The sequence below is a fragment of the Artibeus jamaicensis genome, unplaced genomic scaffold (assembly GCF_021234435.1).
Source record: "Artibeus jamaicensis isolate MK-2021 breed Jamaican fruit bat unplaced genomic scaffold, CSHL_Jam_final contig_387, whole genome shotgun sequence".
In the NCBI taxonomy this organism is placed as follows: Eukaryota; Metazoa; Chordata; class Mammalia; order Chiroptera; family Phyllostomidae; genus Artibeus; species Artibeus jamaicensis.
The window spans coordinates 867,015-889,256 of NW_026521812.1; the positions used below are offsets into that span (position 1 = coordinate 867,015).

The 22,242-nt window shown below is 40.3% G+C and overlaps 1 pseudogene; it reads right to left on the reverse strand.

Moving 5' to 3' along the window:
- Positions 1 to 11,433: 11,433 nt before the first annotated feature.
- On the reverse strand, positions 11,434 to 11,926 carry LOC119051852 (RNA-binding protein 3-like; annotated as a pseudogene).
- Between the last annotated feature and the right edge of the window lie 10,316 nt (positions 11,927 to 22,242).

Consider the following 22,242-nt stretch of genomic DNA (forward strand, 5'->3'; position numbering starts at 1 on the left):
TGCTGCTCAGAGAGGGGTGATCAGCCCTATGTACCCTGGATGTTTGCTGGTATCCCCTCCCGATGTCCAGGGATCTCCTCACACTGTCTTCATAGGTCTGTGGATTCTACACTCTGGCCCCAGGCCTCTGCCAGTCAGAGGGTTCCCTTGCACCTGTATCTTCTCTTCTTCCCTCCCCCCCATCTTTCCCTTGGCACTTTAGTGACATGCTACAGTGTGTAAGACCCTGTGGGGCTGCCCCAGGCCCCTTCCCCAAGTCAAGATTGGTGGAAGTCTGTAGGAAGCTGGCTGTTTTCCCAGCTCACACTGTGTTCAGATGGCCCTCCCAAACCTCCCATGTTGCCCCTATGCCCAGGTCTGCCCTGGCCCTTCTTTTTTCTTTCTTTTTCATTCAGCTCTTTTCCATAGTCCACAAAGGCTGTCAGGGGGTGGGGGTGGGGACCAGTGAATTAATCTCTTCTTGGGGCTGGGAACTCCCTGTCTCTTCCTTTTGCCCCAGAACCAGCCCTCTAACACCCAGCTCTTAGATCACACACATTTCATTTCCAATCTTCTTTTTCAGTAAGGCTTAGCCTTTGCAAAACAAGGAGTGTTTGTTTGCAGATCTTTGTCCAACTATAATCTTTTAAGAAGCCTTTTCAAACAAAACACAGTGATAACTCCCATTCTTATGAAATTCTGTCCACGAGCCCACTGCCAGTGGGTAATGACTTCCAGGACAGTTAGGGAAAAAGGATCTCCAGAAACAAATAGATGTTGACTCAATGTCTCAAAAATGTTATTCCTCTAGTAAGTGTTTCAGGAATTTCAGTCTTTGTGACACCACTCTGAGGTGGTGGATGAAGACATCAATTCCCTGCTTGGGAGGGGCTCGCTCATTCATTCTGTAACTTAAATGATCCCCGGTCTATGATTCATTCACAAAATATTTGTTCAGCAGCTACTTCATTCCAAACATGGAAGAAGTAGACTTTGTTTTCACAATCGGTTCCTAAACTGCTGTGTGTGAACCACCTAGTATACAGATTAATGGGATAGGATTAAAGGTAGAGCAGAGCTGTGAACACTGGGGAACCCTAGGGAAGGAGGGCAGTGAGCCTTGTCAGAACACGGCATCACAGTTTAAGGCCAAAGGTGGATAGGATGGAACCAGAGAGAAAGGTATTTTCACCCTCAGGGATTTGAGCGGAACCTACAGCCTCGGGGCAGCAGGGTGGAAATGCTGGGCCACCACAGATGGATGAATAAGCAAGTCCCCAGAGGGCCAACCCTGGAAGGAAGGGTGGGAACCAGGGCCAGGGGGAACCTTTTCTACACTGAACCAGAAAATTCCTTGGTAACCAGTCCAATTGAGAAAAGTGTACTTTTTTGCCAACTCGTTATACTTACTGCTGTGTTTTTTCCCCTGGCTTTTGGCTTTTATGACCTTTGTTTTCTAGAAGCTTGAAGCCACTGGTGAACGTTCAAGGAGACAAAGGAGTCTCTGACCAGAGGTGTCCAACCTTTTGGTGTCTCTGGGCCACACTGGAAAAAGAAGAGCTGTCTTGAATCACACATTAAATACATGGCAACATGTAATCACACACACAAAAAAATCTCATAATGTTTTAAGTAAATTTACAATTTTGTATTGGGTCCCATTCATAGCCATCTTGGTTGCATGTGGTTCACTGGCCACATATTGGACACGTAGGCTTTCTTTTATTTCTGGTGGCAATTACTATTTTTGTTTAGAATTCCGGGAAGTTTAGTGTACAGATATGAAAACCCTGGGCAGGTTAAAGTTTAGATTCAACAATGGTTGACATTATTATCTTTCCCACTTAGATAACTCATTGCAAGCAATTTTAAGAAAAATGGTACATGGGCTATCTAAAATCTGTTTTCTTCCTTAGACACCACAGTGCTTTAACAGCCCATCAGAACGTGCTCATGGGCATTTTACAGGTGGACATGACCAATATTTTATTCTGCAAAGTAAACCAGGAACTAGTTAGACTGTAATTACCTTACCCACAATGGACTAATTTGGGGGAGGTATTTTCAGTTTAAAGTTTGGGGTTTGAAAGTCTTTGGAACTTAATTACGAATAATTAATCCATAGACCTGCCCTGTCCAAAGCAGTAACTACTGACCACATGTGGCTCTTTAAATTTAAACTAATTAAAATTTTAGTTTGTCAGTCACACTAGCACACTTTTCAGTACTCAGTAGATGTGGGACCTGTGGCACATCAATGTATTGGGCACTGCAAACATAGAAGCTTTGCATTGTTACAGAAAATTCTGTTGGACAGTCCTAGCACAGAATGTAGTGCAACAGTATGGCTAGAAAAAAATAGTTTTCATTGTTGTTTTTGCTTTTTAATAATATGGTTGGGGAATTAGACTGGAGATTATAGGAAAAGAAAAACATCATTTCCCCCAGAAATGCAGCACAATTGTTTTCTTCACTCTTATTTAAAATATGTCAAGTGGCATTGTAAATTTGGAAACTGAAAAGGACACTTGGAGAAATCACTTCTGTCTACACACTGGCAGCCATGAGTGGGCTATTTAGATGTTTGGCTAAGTGAATGGTCTTCAGAGACAGCTACAGCTGACAGCTAGACCCACCTGGGTTCAAGTCCAGCTGCGCCATTCACAATCTGTATTGTTGTGGACAAATTTGTGTTTGACCTTTCTCAACTTGAGTTGTATCGTCTCTGTAGGAAAGAGAATTATATCCATCTATAAGCATTTTGGCATCGAGTAAATGAAAATGTATATAAAATATTTGGCACATAGTAGAGAGTCCATTAAAAAAACAGTTTCCAGTTTAGAAGTTTATCTCAAGAGGTAAATGTAAACATATTAGTCACCTTCATTTAAAGCTTTAGTTATGAAACTATAAGACCATAAGAGCTACAAACATTTTAGAAAATGTCGATAAATATTTATTGGCTTTTTGAATGTGGAAGACATTTTCAAGTTTAAAGGCAATGGAAAAGAGAAAACTGATAAAATTGATAACATTTGAAACCCCTTTACAACAAACCAACTACATAAACCAAATTAAAAGGCAAACTAACTGGGAAATATGTCTTCAACTAACATGACAAACAAAATGTTATTATTCTTAATTTTTAAAAGTAAATGGTAATACAAATATATAAAAACCCTAATAATAGAAAATAAGCACAACATTAATAGAGAATAAGAAACAACATTTCATAGAAGTAAAAATAAAAATTGTTAACAAATGAAAAACAATTGTAATCTTAGAAATTTAAAATGTGCAAATTAAAGTAGCTGGAGATTCTCTTACTCTCTTGCCTTCTCTCTCCCTGTCTTGCTCCCTCTCTCTGTTGCCTGTAAATGTGATGATTAAAAATATAAATACAGGTCAGGATAGGTATGTAAAACAGACAGACATAGAAATTTGGGGGTAGCAGGACAATGTATTTTGTTTGGGGGGTATTTAATCATTACTGGGTCTCCTGGTCCCATATCAGGGGCTGAGACTGGAGGACTCAGAACATGGAGTTCCTTCCCAGGCATAGAAAAGACTTCTTTGGCCTAGCATATCTAGACTGTTAAGTTTTACTGCCTTAAGGAAAAGGAGTTCCAGCCAAGAAGATGAAATGACAACTGCTTTCTGCCTAACAGATTGTGGAAAGGAAAAAAAATTTAAAAAGTGTAGAGTTGTCAGTGTTTTTATTCTCCTAACCCTGGTCAAACTTTTGAGGTAGAATTGTGAGGGTAAGCATAAAGTGATATGGTGGAAACTTCCAGAAAGGATTAGAGAAACTGGAGATCAACCAGCAGTGAGTGTAGCACTCTGTCTACTTTGTCCCAGTCTTAGCACTGCACTGGTAGGTGGAATAGTGTAGGGCTGTGAGCTTAAGCTGGTGGTCCTGCTTGCTTACAGCTTGGTAAAAAGCTAAGGAGTGTTTTGCGGGCTAGTGGACAGGAGGCCTCAGAGGCTGGAGCTTTGGAGCAGAAGCAGATGGCCCAGACTTCAGTCATAGGTGATGATGGGATGTAATAAGTTGGGTTTGAGGACAGCCCTCCCGAATTAGATAAATTAGATAAGGTCAGATAAATTACATAAAGTATTTAACATAGTACTTAGCATGTAGTGCATGTTAATTGTCCTTATAACAAGAATAAGGTCAACTACTGTGTGATTATTAAATGTTTACAAACAATTTTTTATCTTAGGAGGAAACGCAGTGTGATTGACATTTTTAAAGAAAGGATGGAGAATATGTATCTTTGATATTACATATGCACAAAAAAGGCTGTGAAGAAACACACCATAGTATTTACAAGGTATACTTAAGAGGTGAGATTATATTTACATCACAAATCTACCGAAAAGTAGCCACCCAAGTTTCTGTTGATGGATGTGGGGGCTGCTTCCAGTTGGGGACTGTTATGAATAATGCTGCTATGAGCATTCTTGCTCCACATCTCTTTGTTCCCAAATGCACACATTTCTGTTGGACTTGAACTTTGAAGTAGAATGCCTGGGTCCTGCAGTATATATATATATATATATATATATATATATATATATATATATATATATATATATATGTGTGTGTGTGTGTGTGTGTGTGTATTCAGCTGCTTTAGTAGTGACGCCAGTTTTCCAAAGTGATTGTATGAATTCACACACTCACCAGCAGCTTACGAGAGTCCCCATTGTTGCACATTTTAATGAGCCCTTAGCACTCTCAGTCATTTTCATCTTAGCCCTTTGGCTGGATGTGTAGTGGTATCTCTGGGTGGTAATTTACATTTCCCTGTTGATTAATGAGGTGGAGCCTCTTTTCACATGCTGACTGGCCTTTTGTGAGGACCTGTTCAAGTCTCTCACCCATTTTCTCATGTATTACTTTTATAATGGTAAAAATTATCATTTGTACAAACAAAAAGAATTAAATTACTTTCTGTCTTGCCTGTAATATCATTTATACAAGCAATCTAAGGGGTAGCATCTTAACCAGCTCCCCCAAATGGACACAAACTTTAAGTAAAAATTATTTTATCTGTTCCTTTCTGGAGGTGCTTATCATTTTATACATTATTTATTGCTGCTTATGCACTTGTCCTGTGTCTTCTACTGGACTATTCACTCTCAAACAGTGGCAACCTTTCTGATTCCCTTTGCACAAGGCACCTAACGCTGTTCACTGCATACAAATAAAAGTATTTTGGACGAACAGAAGTGCACAGCCTTGAATCACACGTTATGTAATCTAAGCACTGGAATGCAAAATTCAAATAACCCAATCTACCCTCTCATTTCAAAAGTGACCAAATTGAGCAATGGGGTAGGGCAACTACTTTGATTTCTAATCCACCCCTGCTGCTGCTACACCACACTGTCTTCTAAGAGACGAGGAGAGGATATGCAATGAATTATAGGTGTAAATCCCTCTAAACTAACACTACAGAAGCTCTTTCTACTAAAGAATTTGTAAATTTAGAAAAAAACTATTTCAGAGAAGAGGCACATTAACCATGACCACACTAAAAAGTATATACACGTGGTATCAATGGTTATACACAGTCAGTTCTTGCCATTGTATTTTTCTATAGGATGGCGTTGGGTCACAAAGATGTTTTAAAATCATCATCTCAGAAGAAATCTGTCATTGTGACAAAACCATAAGTATAAATAATAAATTGAAAACTGAGAAAGTGGCAAATATTATAGGGAAGATTGGATGAGTTACTGGACAGGGAGAAATATTCCAAAGGGTAAAGAGTGCGTCATGCAGCCTGTGAAAATGACGCACCTGTGCATTCCTCAATAATCCATAAGAGAATATGAAAAAGATAAAATGGAGTGCGTTTATTGGGTTTGGCCAGGCTTAGCAAGTGTGAGCTTCACCCATATTCTTGAGTTCATGTCTAAGATCCAATGCCATTTTCCTCACTGAAATAGAAAATGTAGGGAGAAGTGAGGAACCTCACAAACACACCCAGAATATCCTGAAAATCATTCAGACTCTGGCCAGCCTTGCCTCCTGCTTGGAAAAGGAAGTGGAAGATCCAGGAGGGAATTCCTGGAACCTCCTGAGGGTGATCAGAACATGCATTCCCCCCAAAATGCCACTTTAGCATATTGAATATTTTGAGCTGAAGGCAACTGAGAAATGCCAAATGCAGGAGAGCCTCTTTTTTCTCCCCAAAAGCCAGGCACAAATTTCTCACAAGAAAGGTGCCTTCACAGCACCAGGAAGAAGAGAACATTCTTATCACCGGCAATGGGATGTTAATGATGAGTCGAGTCTGCCTAAACAAATCTTATTAAAATAACCCGTATCTTCCATTAGTTTCCTTCATATATCTCCTGCTCAGAAGCCCCAAATCCTTTCCTTGGTTAGTCACTTCTGCACAATTTGTTGCCCTTTGTTAAAGTGGCACATAAGTCCCCAAGTCCCACCGTTTTTAGGGAGAGGGTTTCATTTCCCCCTTTCAAAAATATTCCCTGCATATCACATAAAAATATTAACATCAAATAAATTTTTATGTGTTCCTCCTGAAAATCTGTTTTTTGTCAGGTAGGAGAGGAAAAGTTCTCCTCTAGTTTCTTTGGGTCTCTTGGGTCTAAGAATTCAACGGACTAACAGGAGAAAAGCATACACATTTTATTACATTTTCACATATACACAGGGGCTTTCACAAGAGCATAAAGATTCAAAGAGTGACCAAAGCAGGAAGATTTTATACCTCTTAGACAAAGAAACAAAATATTTGTGAAGAATTAATACGACAAAAGGGGTGGGGCTAGGAGCGGTAAATAGTGAAGAGGTAACTGAAAAGATGAGGGTAATTTTAAAAGTTTGTTTGGGCAGATTTATTGGTCCCCATTCCCTGTCTGTCCAGATGATAAAAATGCCTTGCTTCTTCCTAATACAGGGAGGGCAGCTTTCACATGAGAGTTTTATCTCCTCCTTTCAGGAAGAAAAAGGAGAGTCAGAGTGTCCTCTTGTACCTGCTTTTCATAAGTGCCTACCATTAAAAATAATCAATAAGCCAAGTGGCATATTTTAGAGTGACCTAGTCTGGTTTCCTTCCTTCAACTTATTCCAGACTCCAGAAGAAAGACTTAAGAGTGTAGAGGACAAGTTTTCTTGTCTATATTATATAATGCCCTTCGGGAACCTGGGTTTTGTGAGGTACACAGGTCCGGTCAGCCTCCCCTTCTATTAACTTCAGTGTTGTCACAGTCACTTTAGCAGGAGTTTTCCCAAGGTTAGGAAGTTCCCACGATTCCTATGTTGGATCCATCAGGCCACCCAACCGAGATATGGAGACTATATATACAATAACTTAACGTTAATTTAAGAGAAGTCTAGAGTACAGGTTCAATAACTCGAAACTTAACCATGGTAATAGGTGACAGAGGTTTTCATAAATGTAATGCCTATTGGAATTTACAAACATCAAAATGTACTTGCTAAGGAGTTTTATAGAACTGAAGGGGTTCAAAGCGAGCTTCCCCAAGACGTGCTACTTTGGCATGTAGATTATTTTGAGTTGAAGGCAATTGAGGACCCGTAGGCTCAAGAGAAACTTTTATGTCTCCCTTAGAGTATTTAAATTTGGAGCGTTGCCCTGGCCGGGAGGCTCAGTTGGTTGGAGCATTGTCCTGTTCACCAGAAAGGATATGGGTTGGATCCCTGTTTGGGGCACATTCAAGGTACAGCCAACTGATGATGTTTCTCTCTCTCTCACTCTCCTTTTCTCTCTCACTAAAATCAATAAACACCTCCTCAGGCAAGGATTTAAACAATAATAAAAATAAATAAATGTGGGGCCTTGCTCATAATAAGAGTTACCACTAGAAATAACTTTGTATGGCCTGTATGCTAGGGCATGGCAAACTCGAATTAGTAAACATCTGACTTTCCTACTGTTCTACGAATTACGCTCCTCCCCTCTGAAAACTCCAGGCATCTTACCTCATCCTCAACTTGGAATGCCTCCCTACCTACTTTACCTTTCTGTCTCTGAGCTTCTCACGTATGTGGTGTCTGACTCACTCATGTATATGGGTTTCCCTATGTAGGTAGGAAGTTAAATTTGATTATTTTTCTTTTGGCAATCTTTCCCATTTGGATTTAATTATAAATACTAAACCAGTCAAAAGAACCCAGAAGAGTAGGGGAAAAGTTCTTCCCATGCAGACCATTGGAAAGATTATCAAGTGAGATATCATTTTCCTCAATAGATCTTCATTTTAGTTGAAGCTGCTTTATTGTAGGAAAAAAGATGCCCGATGCAATGGCAGTATGTCCATGTAAAGCAAAAAAGAGTATGTCAAATTCTAAAACATAAAAGAAATCATTCTCACTTCTATCTGGTGGAAATATAACAGAAAGGAGGACATTGAACAGCTTTTGGTTTCTTTTTACTTATAAACAAAAGATTAATAAGTAAACTTTTGAAACCTAAGCTGTTGAGTAGAAGAACTCCTGGATTAGAAAATTTTGCAAATGCTTCCTCACCTCAGATACCAAACTTGTTCTCGTAACCATGACTTAATACACTGATTCTTATGATTCTTTGTCTTTCATAAAGTGCTAGAGAGATAGTAAATCTTATACATACTCGTTTGCTGACTGCATGAAATAAATAGTCCTTGATACAGCTTGGAAGGAAATGGCCACAGAACATAGACAGCACTGGTTCTGAAGTACATTTAAAAGTATAGAATATTAGGGCAGAGCGGTCAAAGTGAATTAGGTTGGTTTTCACTTAATAAATTATGTTGTTCTAAAAGATGAGTGTGTGTGTTTCTCGTTACTATAGAAAAGGCATATTTTTTTAATGTAGCAGGAAATAATCCTTTTTAAAAAAAATCCTTTGTTTGATTGTTTCTAGGCTTTAAGTTGAGAATTTTCCATGATGAAGTCATCGTTGTGCTGTGGTCTGCAGCTGTGTACGGTCTGAAGTGCAGTCTTTGGTTACACTCATTAATTGCCAACCCCCTCCAGAAAGCCTTTGGGGGATTTAACAAAACTTTAAATTTCCCTAAAGATATCGGAATATAGGGCAAATTAGAGATGCCCAAATCTTTGGTAAAAAGAATAGATTTCATTGCAGCTTGCTCTTCTCAAGCACTTCTTCAACCCAACCAGAAAAAAAAAAAGGATGAAAGAATAGTGAGGTCACTGCTAACCCAACCCTGGTCTCTTCTCATTTCTGAAAAAAGCAAAATTTAGAAAGCTGCAAACTAAACTATCAGACTTTGGCTTTTAACCCTTATGTGAGAATTAAAGCGTTTCTTTCACCTATGATTCCTCTTCTCTCCCTTCCCTGCTCCCTGCCATGTGTGTGTATGTGTGTGTGTGTATGTGCTCCTTACTTCTTCTGCTAAAATAATGGTTCTCAACCTGGGGTTATTTTGCCTCCCAAATATTTGGCAATGTCTTGAGACATTTGATTATTGCAACTGAGTGTACTACTGGCATCTAGTGGGTAGCAGCCAGGGATCCTGCTCAACATACTACAATGCACAGGACAGTTTCTACACAGAGACTTACCTGACCTAAAACATCAATATTCCTAGTGTTGAGGCACTCAATCTAGAGGATTAAATGGGGAGGCCTCACTAGTCATACAGTGATGTAAGGAGAAGCCTCAGTTAAAGAACAATTAAGAACTACACGTTGTTTCTTGTAAAATAACAGCAGTTCAGTGAGCTCACAGTCAGAGCTCAGCCACTCGACAACAAGGTGTCATTGACAAGTTACTTTATGTCTTTGTACCTATTGAGAGAAAACATAATTAAAAGTGAAATCTCTCCCCAACCCAGAAAACCTTGCTTCAGAGGTAGAACAGAGAGGAAACAATTTTATTATTGAATAAACATTAAATCAGCACATAATACACATCACAGGCAAGCTGCTGAAAGGACTGCAAAGACATTTTACTCTTTCACATAGCTGAAGAGGTCCAACCCATTACATCATGTGGGGTTTGCTATTTGGAGTCAGGGGACCAGTAAGCCCATCTCCTCCCAGGACACTGATTTTCCTTGATGATTACATTTCAAAGAGATGACTCTCAGTCCTCTAAACATTCTTGAGTTTTTAGACTGGCTAGAGGATCATTTAGCCACTAAAAAAATCACATATGTTTGAAAAGCACAAAGAAATTCTGAAAGAAAAGGGAGACCTGCATTCTCTCCTCTTGTTTTCAACAGGGGTAATTAAACCCCTTATTTTTCATTTGCATTTGCCCTTATACATTTCAAGTTACTTGTTTATAAAAAGAGGTTAATAAAATAGTACTTACTTCTTAGAACTGTTGTAAAAATCATGTAACTTAAAACATGCAGAAGGTTGTTGAGTGAATTAAATGAGGCCACTGCACTGACGGAGCTGGAAGGCCCTGGAGACCTACAGCCTAGTAAGCAAACAACAGTCAAAGCCTGCAAATGCCCCAAGGTTACTAACGCAGAATGCTAATGACAAACAGTCACAAACAGCCAAATATGTTTTAAGCTATAGCCAATCATGTAATTTCCTTTGTTCGCTTCCATTGCTTTTCTGTACATGGTCACGTGGGTGAGTTCATCATTGTCCAACATCACAGAGAGCACTTATACAAACCTAGATGGTACAGCCTACTCCACACCTAGGCTATATGGTATAATCTATTCCTCCTAGGCTCCAAACCGGTATGGCATGGTTCAGCCTCAGATTAAATCAAGTGCAAGAGAAATGACGCAATGAAGAGACGTAGTAAATGAGACGAGACGTATGAGGCTGCTGCTGGCATGACATGGCACACTGGTGTTGTTTGGTTTGGTTTGGTTTTGCAGGTATCATTTTTTTAATCAGCTCCCTGCCGGACATCCTAAATGCTTCACAAAACACAGTAAAGTATTTTTTCCCAATATTTAAAAAAATGACATTCACAAATATTTTAAGAAACATCTATGTAATCAGGGCAGTGATCTTCAGTAAAAAAAACAAACAAACAAAACCAAATCTCTAAACAATCATGTTCTTAATGTCTTGTAGTTATGTTTGGAAATTGCTTTCTAACTATGGTAAACAATGTGTATAAATTTTTAAATGTCCCCAGATACACATTATTTCTGAAAAAACAAATCAGTCTGGTAAACATTTTTTTCCAGAACCAATCCTGAAAGCCCAAACTAAAAAACAGGTCAAAGGAAAAGTACCAGGCTCTATAAATGCCCCAGGTTTGTCTTCAAATGGGAGGAAAAAATTAAAAACACATGGAACTTTCTAAAAGGTTTTCAACAAGCTACCTTGGGAGCTCAGTTCAAAAATAGAAGTTCATGGACTGAAACAGATATTTCAATGCAGCTCCAAAACTCTTTATAAATACTGCCACGTGGAAGGACAGTCCTGGATCAGAAGATTTATTCCTAGCATATAGGATGTGTGCATGCCTCATTTCAGTTTTCATGACTGTCTCTGCAATTTCTTCCTGAGTCACGTTTATAACTGCCCTGGCTTCTGCCACCATGGTCTCTGGACCTTCCATGTTCATATCAATAACATCCCATGTCCATGTCAATATCCATATCTTCCAGGTCAACTGTTATGCCTGCTACTCTCATTGCCCTGGTCCCCACCACCTCTAGAGTAGCTGTGGCCATGCACATGGGCCCCAAATGCACCCCTCTGGTTCCGTGGGCTGATTTGCCGCATGGTCCACATGGACCAGAACCATCCAGAGACTCCATTCATGGGTGTCATGGCATCTGAGGCATGCTCTGGATGGGTGAAGGCAATGAAGCCAAAAACCTGGAATCACTGAGCTTCCCAGTCTTTGACAACGACCTCCTCGGAAATTTGCCCAAAGCTCTTAAAGTGGTTTTCCAGAGCATGCTCATCGGCATTGAAGTTGAACCCTTCATGGAAGAGCTTTTGTTCCTCAGGGGACATGGCAGTGAATTTGAGTCCTGGAAATTAAGTAAAAGGGCCAATAGGCAGTTACCACCAAGGGACAGAGTGACTTAAGGTGTACTGTTTTATAGCAAACTTATTTTTATAAGTAGAAAGAATATACTATAAAACAATGAGGAAAAAGTATAGTATGATAAATACATAAACCATTGTATACACATGTATACACAAAATTATATATATTAAATACAAAAGCCATTATGTAGTCATTTATTACCAAGTATTAGGTATCATACCTAATTGTATGTGCTATATGATTGGCAACACAGTAGGTTTGTTCACACCAATATCATTGCAAACAGGTGAATAATGTTACAACAGCTACCATGTCACTAGGCAATAGGAATTTTTCAGTTTTATTATAATCTTATGGGACCACTGTCATACATGTGGTCTGTCGTTGACTGGAATGGGGTTCCTCAGTGCCTGAGTCTGAGTCTGTCCCCTGGCTCCTGCCGGGGAAGCAGTCCTAATCGCTTCCAGTTGGGTGCTGCCAACAGAAATTGATTTCTGCTCAAATAAACTCTTAAATTTGCTTCAGTTTATCTTTTAAAAAGGTTTAGACCAGTGTTTGGCCATCAGTAAATGTTTGCTGCTTTAAGGCCTCATGATAGCCCCAAGATTCTGCCCCTGGTGTACACTCCTCGTCTGATTCCTTCTCCTTGGGTGTGGGCAGAAGCTCTGCACATTGGCACATGACTCTCCTGAGGAAGTTACTCATCACGTTGAGTTCATTAAAAGGGAGATTATTCAGTGGGACTGACTGAATCACATGGGCCCTTTACATCAAGGTGTAGAAACCAGAGGCAGAGAAAGTTGAATTATTTGAAGCAAGACAGGGCCACATAGCAAGGAACTGCAGGCCACCTCTAGGAGCTCAGAGCTGACCTTGTGTATACTCAGCAAAAACACAGGGGCCTCAGTCCTACAGACACAAGGAATTCTGCCGACAAAGACACAAACTTAGACAAGGACCCTGAGCTCTAAAAAGGAATGCAGCCTGAACAGCATCCTTATTTCAATTTTGTGAAACCCAAAGGAAAGGACCAAACTCAGCTGGGCCTGGACCTCTAATCTACAGAAACTGAAGAGAGAATAAATGATTGTTGTTTTGAGGTACAAATTTTGTGGTAATTTGTTATGAACAATAGGAAATTAATACAGGCTTCAGAAAAAAAGGTTAACATTTTATTCTTATATCACAAACTAAGTGTTAGTGGAAACAACTGACCCACAAGGTCAACTGTGTCACAGCCTGTATGTAAGCAACACCTAAAGCCTTTGCTGCAGCAGGAAAACTTATCAAAAAAAATACACTAAACAAACCAACAGGGTGTGAGACTCTGGGCAAGTCCCTTCAGCTTGGTTTCCCTTCTATAAAGTTAGTGACTTGACCCAGCTGGTAACTAGGCTGTTCTGTTTACTGTTACTCTGAATTCTCTCAGGATGCCTAACAGCGAGTGTGTGAGGAGTACAGGTGGCTTTGTCATAGAGACCACTTCATAGCTGAGCAAACTGGACTGAATGCTTTAGTTTCCCTTTAACAGACACGCTTTGGGTGTTCCTGGGTCTGTAGACAGGGATTCATCTAAGGCAAGCCTCCAAACATTTAGTGGGTTTGGCTCAAAAATATCTTATTTATAGATACCTTTATCTTTAGAAGTTTAAGTTACTGGAAATACATGTAATTAATCTTTGATTTGTCCTTAAAGAATAAAGAGAGACTTTACCAGAGGATTCTGGAAAGCTACTGATATGCCCAAGGACACAATCAGGAGCTAGCCGACCCCACAGAGGTGAGTCTCATCCTACGTTCTTTGGTCTCTGAGGCCACAAGCCTTCTCAGGAGGAGGGTGAAATGAAGATGCCCTGATCTCTTCTGGTCTCTCCCAGTTTCTGACTGGGATGCTGGTGGAACAGGTCCTGGAACTGGCATGTTTAGCAAAACCTTGTCATGGTTCTGCAGACAGTCTGTGGGCTGAACCATGTAAAGTTCAAGGCTTGAAGGGAGTAGCACAAAGAGTAAGTTGGTGATAACCTGGAGTATCAGGAAGCAGAATCCAACAACTGTGACTGAGTAAAGAAATTCCAATGAAGAGATTTTCCTGGGGGCTAACAACAGTGGGAAGCCAGCACCACCACCCGCAGGAACAAGGAGCAAGGTTAGTACACTTTTGACACTAAGTCTCATTGAGCGATGGGCTGGTGAGGATGCCCCAGCAGAAGGTGTCATTGAGGAGGGGTGCAGCAAGTGTGTGAGACTCTGCATGGAAGTAGGGAAGGTATCTTTCAAAGTGGAACCAAACTGGAAACCAGCCAGCGAGAATCCTCAATACATTCCCACACGGGCTTCAAAGACACTGAACTGGGCAGAGAAGGTCAGTAAATGCATGGGGGTGGTAGGATTAGCAATGAAAAATAATCAGCACATTTTAAATGTCAAGGTCAAAATCATCAACATGAAGAATTGCTGGGAAATTCAAAGAGTGAGTAGACCAAAAGGGAAGTAGTAATTGCTACCAAGAGAATCAATTATACTGGATGTCTCACACCAGGTGTCTGGAACTCAAGATGGGGATTCGGTGGAGGAAAGAGCATGTGAGGAGGAAAAAAGATGGTAAGGCAAGCCTTCAGAACTTGTGCACCTGACAGACCAATCTGTTGAAATCAGCAGTGAAAAAAAAAGGGAATTACACCTGAATGTACTGTGACCATCTACCAAAGACATGCAGACATAGTAGTGTCTCAGCTCTCGGGAACACGCATCCAATGTCATTCTTTGCTGACAGTATTGCTAAAGCTCACTGCTGCCCTCTGGATAAAGTCATCAATGTCATAGCACTCAGAGCACACAGCATAAACTGCCTTGTCATCATGATTGATGACGGATCACCTACTTTCCTCATGAGATTATGACCTCAATTCAACAAATAGCCAATCCAAAATACTTTTTTATGTAACTGGGCTAATATTTCAGGTCACAGTACAGCTTAGGTTCACAGAGAAAAAAGGAATATCTTTATCTTTTGTTTAACTAAACTGGCTCCCTGCCCAAGTCCCCACTCATTTGGTAAGTGGGAGAAAAGCTCAATGTCCAATCTGAATTAAAACTCCAGTGATTTAAACAGTCCCTTAGGCTATCTTAAGTCATCATTGAATAAAGCTGCTCAGTAGCTCAGTTAGCCTGGCCTTCCCCCTGCATTTCAACCTGGTTTAAATGGTGAAGTCTAGGGGCAGTTTTCCCTGAGCCTGCAGCTAAAGTTGCCCTCAGCTCAAAACAGCCTGCATACCACAGAAGCATGTCTTGGGGTGACTAGCTCTGATCCTACACACCAGCTAGAACTTTCCTGTCTACTTATGCCCTTCTACCCTCTTAAGTGCCTAGCTGACCATATGTTAGCATGGCCCTCTGTAGGGTAACCTGGTCCCTATGATTCAAATGATCATACTGGGCAGCCCCTTTCCCTGAATGATCCCTTCACTTTATTGACAATATGTACAGTTGATCCTCACTATTTACAGGTTTCAAATTTGTGAATTGGCCTACCAGCTAAGATGTATTTTAACCCTGAAATCAATACACATTCATGGGCATTCATACACATGTGCAGAGTAGCAAAAGAAAAAAAATTGAGTTTCCCATTGTCCATGTTCCCAGTTGAGGTCAAATTAGGTGACAGACACTCTGCTTGGTTGTCGCCAACTCAAACCACAAACAAGTGTTCATTCCATGGTCTATTTAGTGCCAGTTCATGTTTTTGTGTTGGTGATTTTTCTGTTTAAAATGGCCCCCAAACATAGTGCTAAGCTGCTGTGTAGTGTTACTTAGCACAAGAAAGCTGTGACGGGCTTTATGGAGAAAATAGGTATGATGGTGTGGGCTGAATGCTTGTGTTCTCCAAAATCTGTGTGTTGAAGCCCTAACCTCCTGTGCAGCTGTGTTTGGAGCTGGGGCATCTAGGAAGGTAATCAAGGTCAAACGAGGTCGTAAGGGTGACGTCCTGCTTAATTGCTCTTGTAGAAACAATGGTCCAGTGTGTGGTAATTCAGTGCTGGAGATTATTTTACAGAACAGAAGTACAGTGACTAAAGAGAATTGGCTGGATACAGTCTCACTCTAGGTCAAAAGCCAGCAAGAGGCAAATGGGACACTCATCTGGCTATAGACCTTCCGCACCTCCTTCCTCCTTTTCTTCTTCTTCCCACCTCTCAGGGATCAGAAAGAGGTAATCTCTCTTCCCCGCCATGCACACAGGCATTCCCTAGCCCACTTCCTGTTCTTACAGTACCTTATGTAATACTGGGATCTAGTTCGACAGGCAGGTCCATTGCTAAGCTAAAAGGTAAATACACAGGAACAATCTTTTTTCAAGGTATTAGGCAAGTTTATGAAGCTGCAAAATCTCATATGGAATGTGATTATTATCACTGAAAAGTGATTATTATCTTCTCTTCCTTTGAATCCCTCTCTAACAATCTCTCCAATCTCTTCCTCACCCATGCTTTTCTCACCTTTAGATATTTCAGGCCAATAAGAAAAAAAAAAAAAACCCTGATGTACTAGCAAGCCCAAAAGAACAAAGTTCATTAATCATTTGTAACAAGTCATCCTCATTTTTCCTGACAGCCTCATAGTACAGAGCTCTTCACCTCAAATGTGACAGGTGCCCAGAAAGGTCCTACATTTGAGTCAGAAGATGTCAAGGGCCACCCTGAGGTCACCACACCTTCAAACTGTAGGACTGATTTGTATCTTTTCTCCTTCCTTCTTCCTTCTTCCATTGTCACGCCATAGTGATCTTGTAGCCAAATATCCCTTTCAGGATAAAATCCCCCAAATATACAGTCACCTTGGCAACACCTTTTCTATTTTGTTCTCAAACAACGCCCCCTTCCATGAGCTACTGACTCTCAAAAAAAACTAGACGATTTTCGGGTTTTCATCAATACCTTCACATCCTCTCACAATGTAGGTGGCACCTCAGGAAGTGCTCCAACCAACTTGAAATGAGGTGGCACCGTGAGTTAAATGAAGAAATCAGCCCACCAGGCTCTGCCAGTGTGGCTCATTGGTTGGGCATCATCTTGCAAAGTGAAAGGTTGCTGGTTCGATTCCCGGTCAGGGCACAGGCCTGGGTTGTGGCTTCAGTCCCCAGTCGGAGTGGCTGTGAGAGGCAACCAATTGATGTTTCTCATGTGCATCAATATTCTCTCCCTTTCTTTCTCCCTCCCTTCCCCTCTCTCTAAAAATAAATAAATGAAGTCTTTTTTTAAAAAAAGAAATCAGCCCACCAGACCAGTACAGCCATAGAGCATAACCCCATTGAGTGACTATTGCTAAGGGAAAGTGATCACAATAGTTTAACAAGGAAAGAGTATCAGCTAGAAAATCACCAATGGACACAGAAAAAAAAGGAGACTCACAGCAGCGCGTATCCAGCAAGGGACTGTGTTGGCAACCATGTATTTGTCCAGCAAGTCTATCTGTAATACGGAAATGGACATAACAGGCCATCAGAACCCCATACCATTGTGCTCTGATTCCCTTTGTCATCACCCATACTCACCAAGCAACTTGGTGGTAATGTGACTTATCTGAAAGGAAAGGGTGACTTACTCAGGCCACCATGAATGTGAAATTTAAATTAGCATTCTAGTCTTATACATTACCTTCCAGGTTTTATTTGAATGAGTCAGCATCTCAAGGCTAGTCTACCCTGTGACACTTCTAAGATCATTTCTGTACCTACAAGATGATGAACCAGATATGGGGAAGTGAGCTGTCCGGGTAAATGTTGATTTTGAGGGGTCTGTTTGGGGGCCGGACAGTCTCTATAACCCTCTCTAAAGCTCTTTCTCCCTACTTAAGCCCGTTGGGGTTAAACAGTTCTTGAATAATACTCCCTTTGCCCGATAACTGTCCAAGTGCATTGCTGCAATGCACTTGGAAATACCCTGGGGCTTTGTGATCCCCCACTACCCGACACTTCTGCTTCTGGGGAGACAAAGCCCTCAAGAGTAGTGCTTATAAAACATAGAGTAATTTCATTAGAAATTGCCAATACTTTTACAATTTCAGGCAAAAATTTATGGGGAGTTTGGCTTTAAGAAAAAACGTCAACCCCACGATCATCCCTCCCACTTAGTTTCCTGGCTAGATTACAATGGGGACTGCAGGCACGCTAACAGTGTGGGATTTCTTTTTTAAGTTTTGTCATATTATCTGGTATCAAACATAGGTGGCCTGGCTCAAAGGAGTGGGTTAAAGTTGTTTCACTTTGCAAGTTGGCAGAAGCTACCATTTCTACCCTCCGGTTAAATCTATAGATGAATTTGAGTCGTATCTGCAATCTTGGTCAACCACCTTGGCCATTTTCTAACGACTTCTCTTCCTTTCTGCACAGGTCCCAGGGCCTGCCTGAATATTTTGTACTAGTGTCATGAAGACACTTGTTTGAAAAGCAGTCTATTTTCACTACTAAGGAACACCAGTGCACAGTAGTGGCAAATGTTAACCACACTATTCTGAGTCAGATTTGGTTTGGAATATGATTCTGACCCCACAACAAGCCATCATCCTGTGAGGTTCTTCATTTGTCATCTGACTCAAGTCAGCTTATTCTTGATAAAGTGACTCTGATTGAGAAATTCAACCATTATTCCCAGAGATGCTGGCTGGCCTGTTTCTTGTTTTATACTAGAAGTCAGGACCCTATTGCTTAGATTTTCTTCTATGATCTAGATGAAAACCCAATCTCATGAAAGTTATGAAGATCATTGGCAAAGGCTTAATTCTATCTGTTGATCACTGGCTATAAGCTCTTACATCTTTATAAGCAAAAAGTAGCATTTTCAAGAATATTATATGACAGATCCTAAGTAGAAAACGGATGTTTGATGTATTCAAACACATATTTATGTGGGCCAGCATTAGCTTCTGGTTAATTAAGAAGTGTTACCTTATCAATCTTTTAATTAGTTAAGTGAGGAATTGGTACATGGAGCAACTACCTTTTGTTTTGGACTGTTTCTTTGTTCTTTTGTTCTTGCTGCCAATATCCTTTTTTCAAATTATGAGAAGGTCCAAGAAATCTACCAGTTACCAGTGCTTCCAAAGGCAAGGGAAAGGGTGGGGTCCCCTTCCTCTCTCTACCTACTCTCCACTCCCACCATTTACCCAGCACCCAATCAGAGTGCACTGTCAGGGTAATGATAGGAAACTGTTGTTTGCAGGTAGTGATGATATTAATGTGCACTTTATTTTTAGGAAAAATTCTAACATCATTGGAAGAAAAAAATGGCTGATAACCCCATTATGTTAAATTCTAAATTGTTGCCACCTGCATTACCATTAATGTTTAATTAAATAATTTCCCAGGGCAAGGAAAAATTATTCTTCTGTAATATACCTAATATACTATGCAAAGAGGAGAAATCTTTTCTGCCTTATGAAATATATTTACTTATTCTTATTTTACTTAGGTATAAAAGTTATTTCTGTAATCTCGGTGAGAATTTACGTTAGGAAAGATGGTGCCTATTTAATCAGATCACAAAACAATATTAATATTTTCATTTTAAATCTATGGTTCACTATTATTATTAGATGTTTCCCAAAGATTAAGTGAATCTATGCATGATTTATTGAAAAATAAAACTTTATAAAGGCAACACAAGAAATTTTTAGAAGATATATTTTCAAAATGCATGTGATTTCCATCTACTATGTGTTTCTGACATACAAAACAACTTACATGTTTTCCACCCTGAAGGCCTTAGTTGACACTATATGTGACCAAAGAATATAAGATATTTTCTTTGGTCAACAGGTTAAAAAAAAGTATTTCTGACACTTGGTTCAGTTCCAGACTTGATTAGCAATATCACTTGGCCAGAATTTCTGGGAGCAAAATACATTCTGGGACAACAAAAGAAAACAAATTTAGTTTTTAGATTAAGCTTTATATTCTTGAGTTTTAGACCCAGTTTGTAGGTCATTTGTCTGCCTCTCTGTACCCAGTCTCAAGAAGCCCATGTAGGAGGGAGTTTGAAATGACTACAATGGACTCGGTTCAACTGGTGAAGTCAGAGCCTCAGGAATTAAGTTCAGAAACCCAGTAAAAAGCTGAAGACTGGCACCAAGCAGAAGCCTCTTTGCCCAGATCTCTGTATGGTTGTCTGGCTGTGTGATGCTGCTCGCCTTTGACGAAGCCCCAGGCAGGCACAGCGATGGTTTGCATGTGTCACAGTGATGCTCCATTTTTGGTTGGGAAACTATTCTTGAATGTTAGTATTAGGTACCATTGATTTGAATGATAAAATTTTATGGATCAAAGGATTAGATGCAGTTTATCTTAGTCTAGTATTTAATCTTTATGTAAGTGGTAGCTTATGCTAAACAAAATGTTCTGTGACTTCTGCCAAACTCAATAGTTTGTAACATTCAGGAAGCAGCAGCCCGGTTAAGTGAATCTAACCGTAGAGTATCACACACAACCACTTAAAAGAAGTGGCTTGTGAAGAAGGCGTTTCAGGAAGAGAGGTCGGTAGCTTCAGAGCAGCAGAGAGCAGGAACCAGCTTCCAGGTCTGCAGAGCCCAGTCCAGGCCATTGCCTTCGGAAGGGACGCTGCGGGCCAGTCTGCCCGGCCCACTCCTTGTCATTGGTTTGCTGAGCAAGAGGATTAGGTCCAAGAGGAATGACCAACGAAATGCAATAAAGCCTGTTATTTTTTGCTCTGGGGCCAAGACTCAAAGACAGCAGGGTGGTCTTTTAAAGGAGGAAACTGTCTGGACACCCTCTGGGACAGTTTTTAGGTCCCACTGCTCTCTGTTGTGGCTTCTGGCTACTCGGGCAGTGCCACATCCTCCCAGGTGGCAGGCTGTGGAGGAACTGCCAGAGACGCCAACTAGTTTAGACTGGGTCTGAATTCCCCCAGGAAGTGCTGCGTGGTGTGTGCGCACACACGCGTGTGTTTTAGGGGAGGGGTGGGGAGCAGGCCACTACCCCTCGTCAATACGCCTGAAAGACCTAGTTCCTGGAAAAAACCCTGAGGAAGTAAGTGGCTTACTGTTTTGGAACTAGGAGAGAAAAACACTCACATTGTAGTAACATATTAGCTGTAAATTATGTATGGACAGCAAATGTGCTTTTCTTCAGCTTTGTATTTGTCAAGGCACTTAACACAGAAGAAAACACAGACGGCACAGTTTTCCTTACTGTTGACTGAATTTCTGTGTTGTAAATACATACACAATGAAAATTCTGCCTGCTGGGGGGAAGTATTAAAAAAAGTAAGTGAAAGCAAAGTGAAGAGGGGGTGCTTCCTCGGTGGGAGGCAGGGAAATGAAGCATCCACCTTCCACCACTATTGCTACCACCATCACCACACACACATGCATGAACACAAACATACACCGTGATAAAAGTGCCCAGTTCCCCTGCACCGCCATCAATATTCTCGGTTCCCAAGAACCTAAAGTTACATGAACATATCCTACAAACTCACAGCTTAGTATTCCTCATGTTTGCTATGTATTTCATTTGCAATAAAATGCACACATGTTAAACTTCAGTTCTGACAAATGTAGACACCCAAGTAACTACCATATCAAGACATAGAGCATTCCTATTACCCTAAAAAGTTTCACAGGCTCTTTTCTAGTCCATCTCTCCACCTCATTCCAGGCACCAAGCAAACACTGATCTCCTTTCAGACAATGTAGATAGGACTGGCTCATCCTAGATTTTCCTAGAAATAGAATTACACAGTATGCACCTTCAGTGTCTGGATTCTCGTACACAGCATGCTGCTTTCAAAAATGGTAAGATCTATGTTGCTACATAAATTAGTAGCTCATTTCTTTTTATTGTAAAGTGATATTCCATGGAATAGATATACCATTTTTAATTGTTTATTTGTTCATTTATCTCTTGAACATTTGGGTTGTTTTCAGTTTAGGGATATTATGAACAAAGCTTATATGAGCTTTCATGTACCATTTTTTTGTGTATACTATACACATATATTGCTGGGTCATTTGATCTCATTGATTTTTTTGTTGTTGTTTATGCATTTCTATTACGTTCATATCTGCACTTTATGATTTAATTCTCTCTAATTGTTTTGCATTCAGTTTGTTGTTTTTGTCTCTCTTCACTTGAAAATTTAGATAACTGAACTTGTGGATATTCTCATCTCCCCATAGCTTTATCAAAGTATTATTTACATATAACATTGTACATTTATATGATGAATAGATACAAGTGTATATTGCAAGAACCTCATTTTCGAAT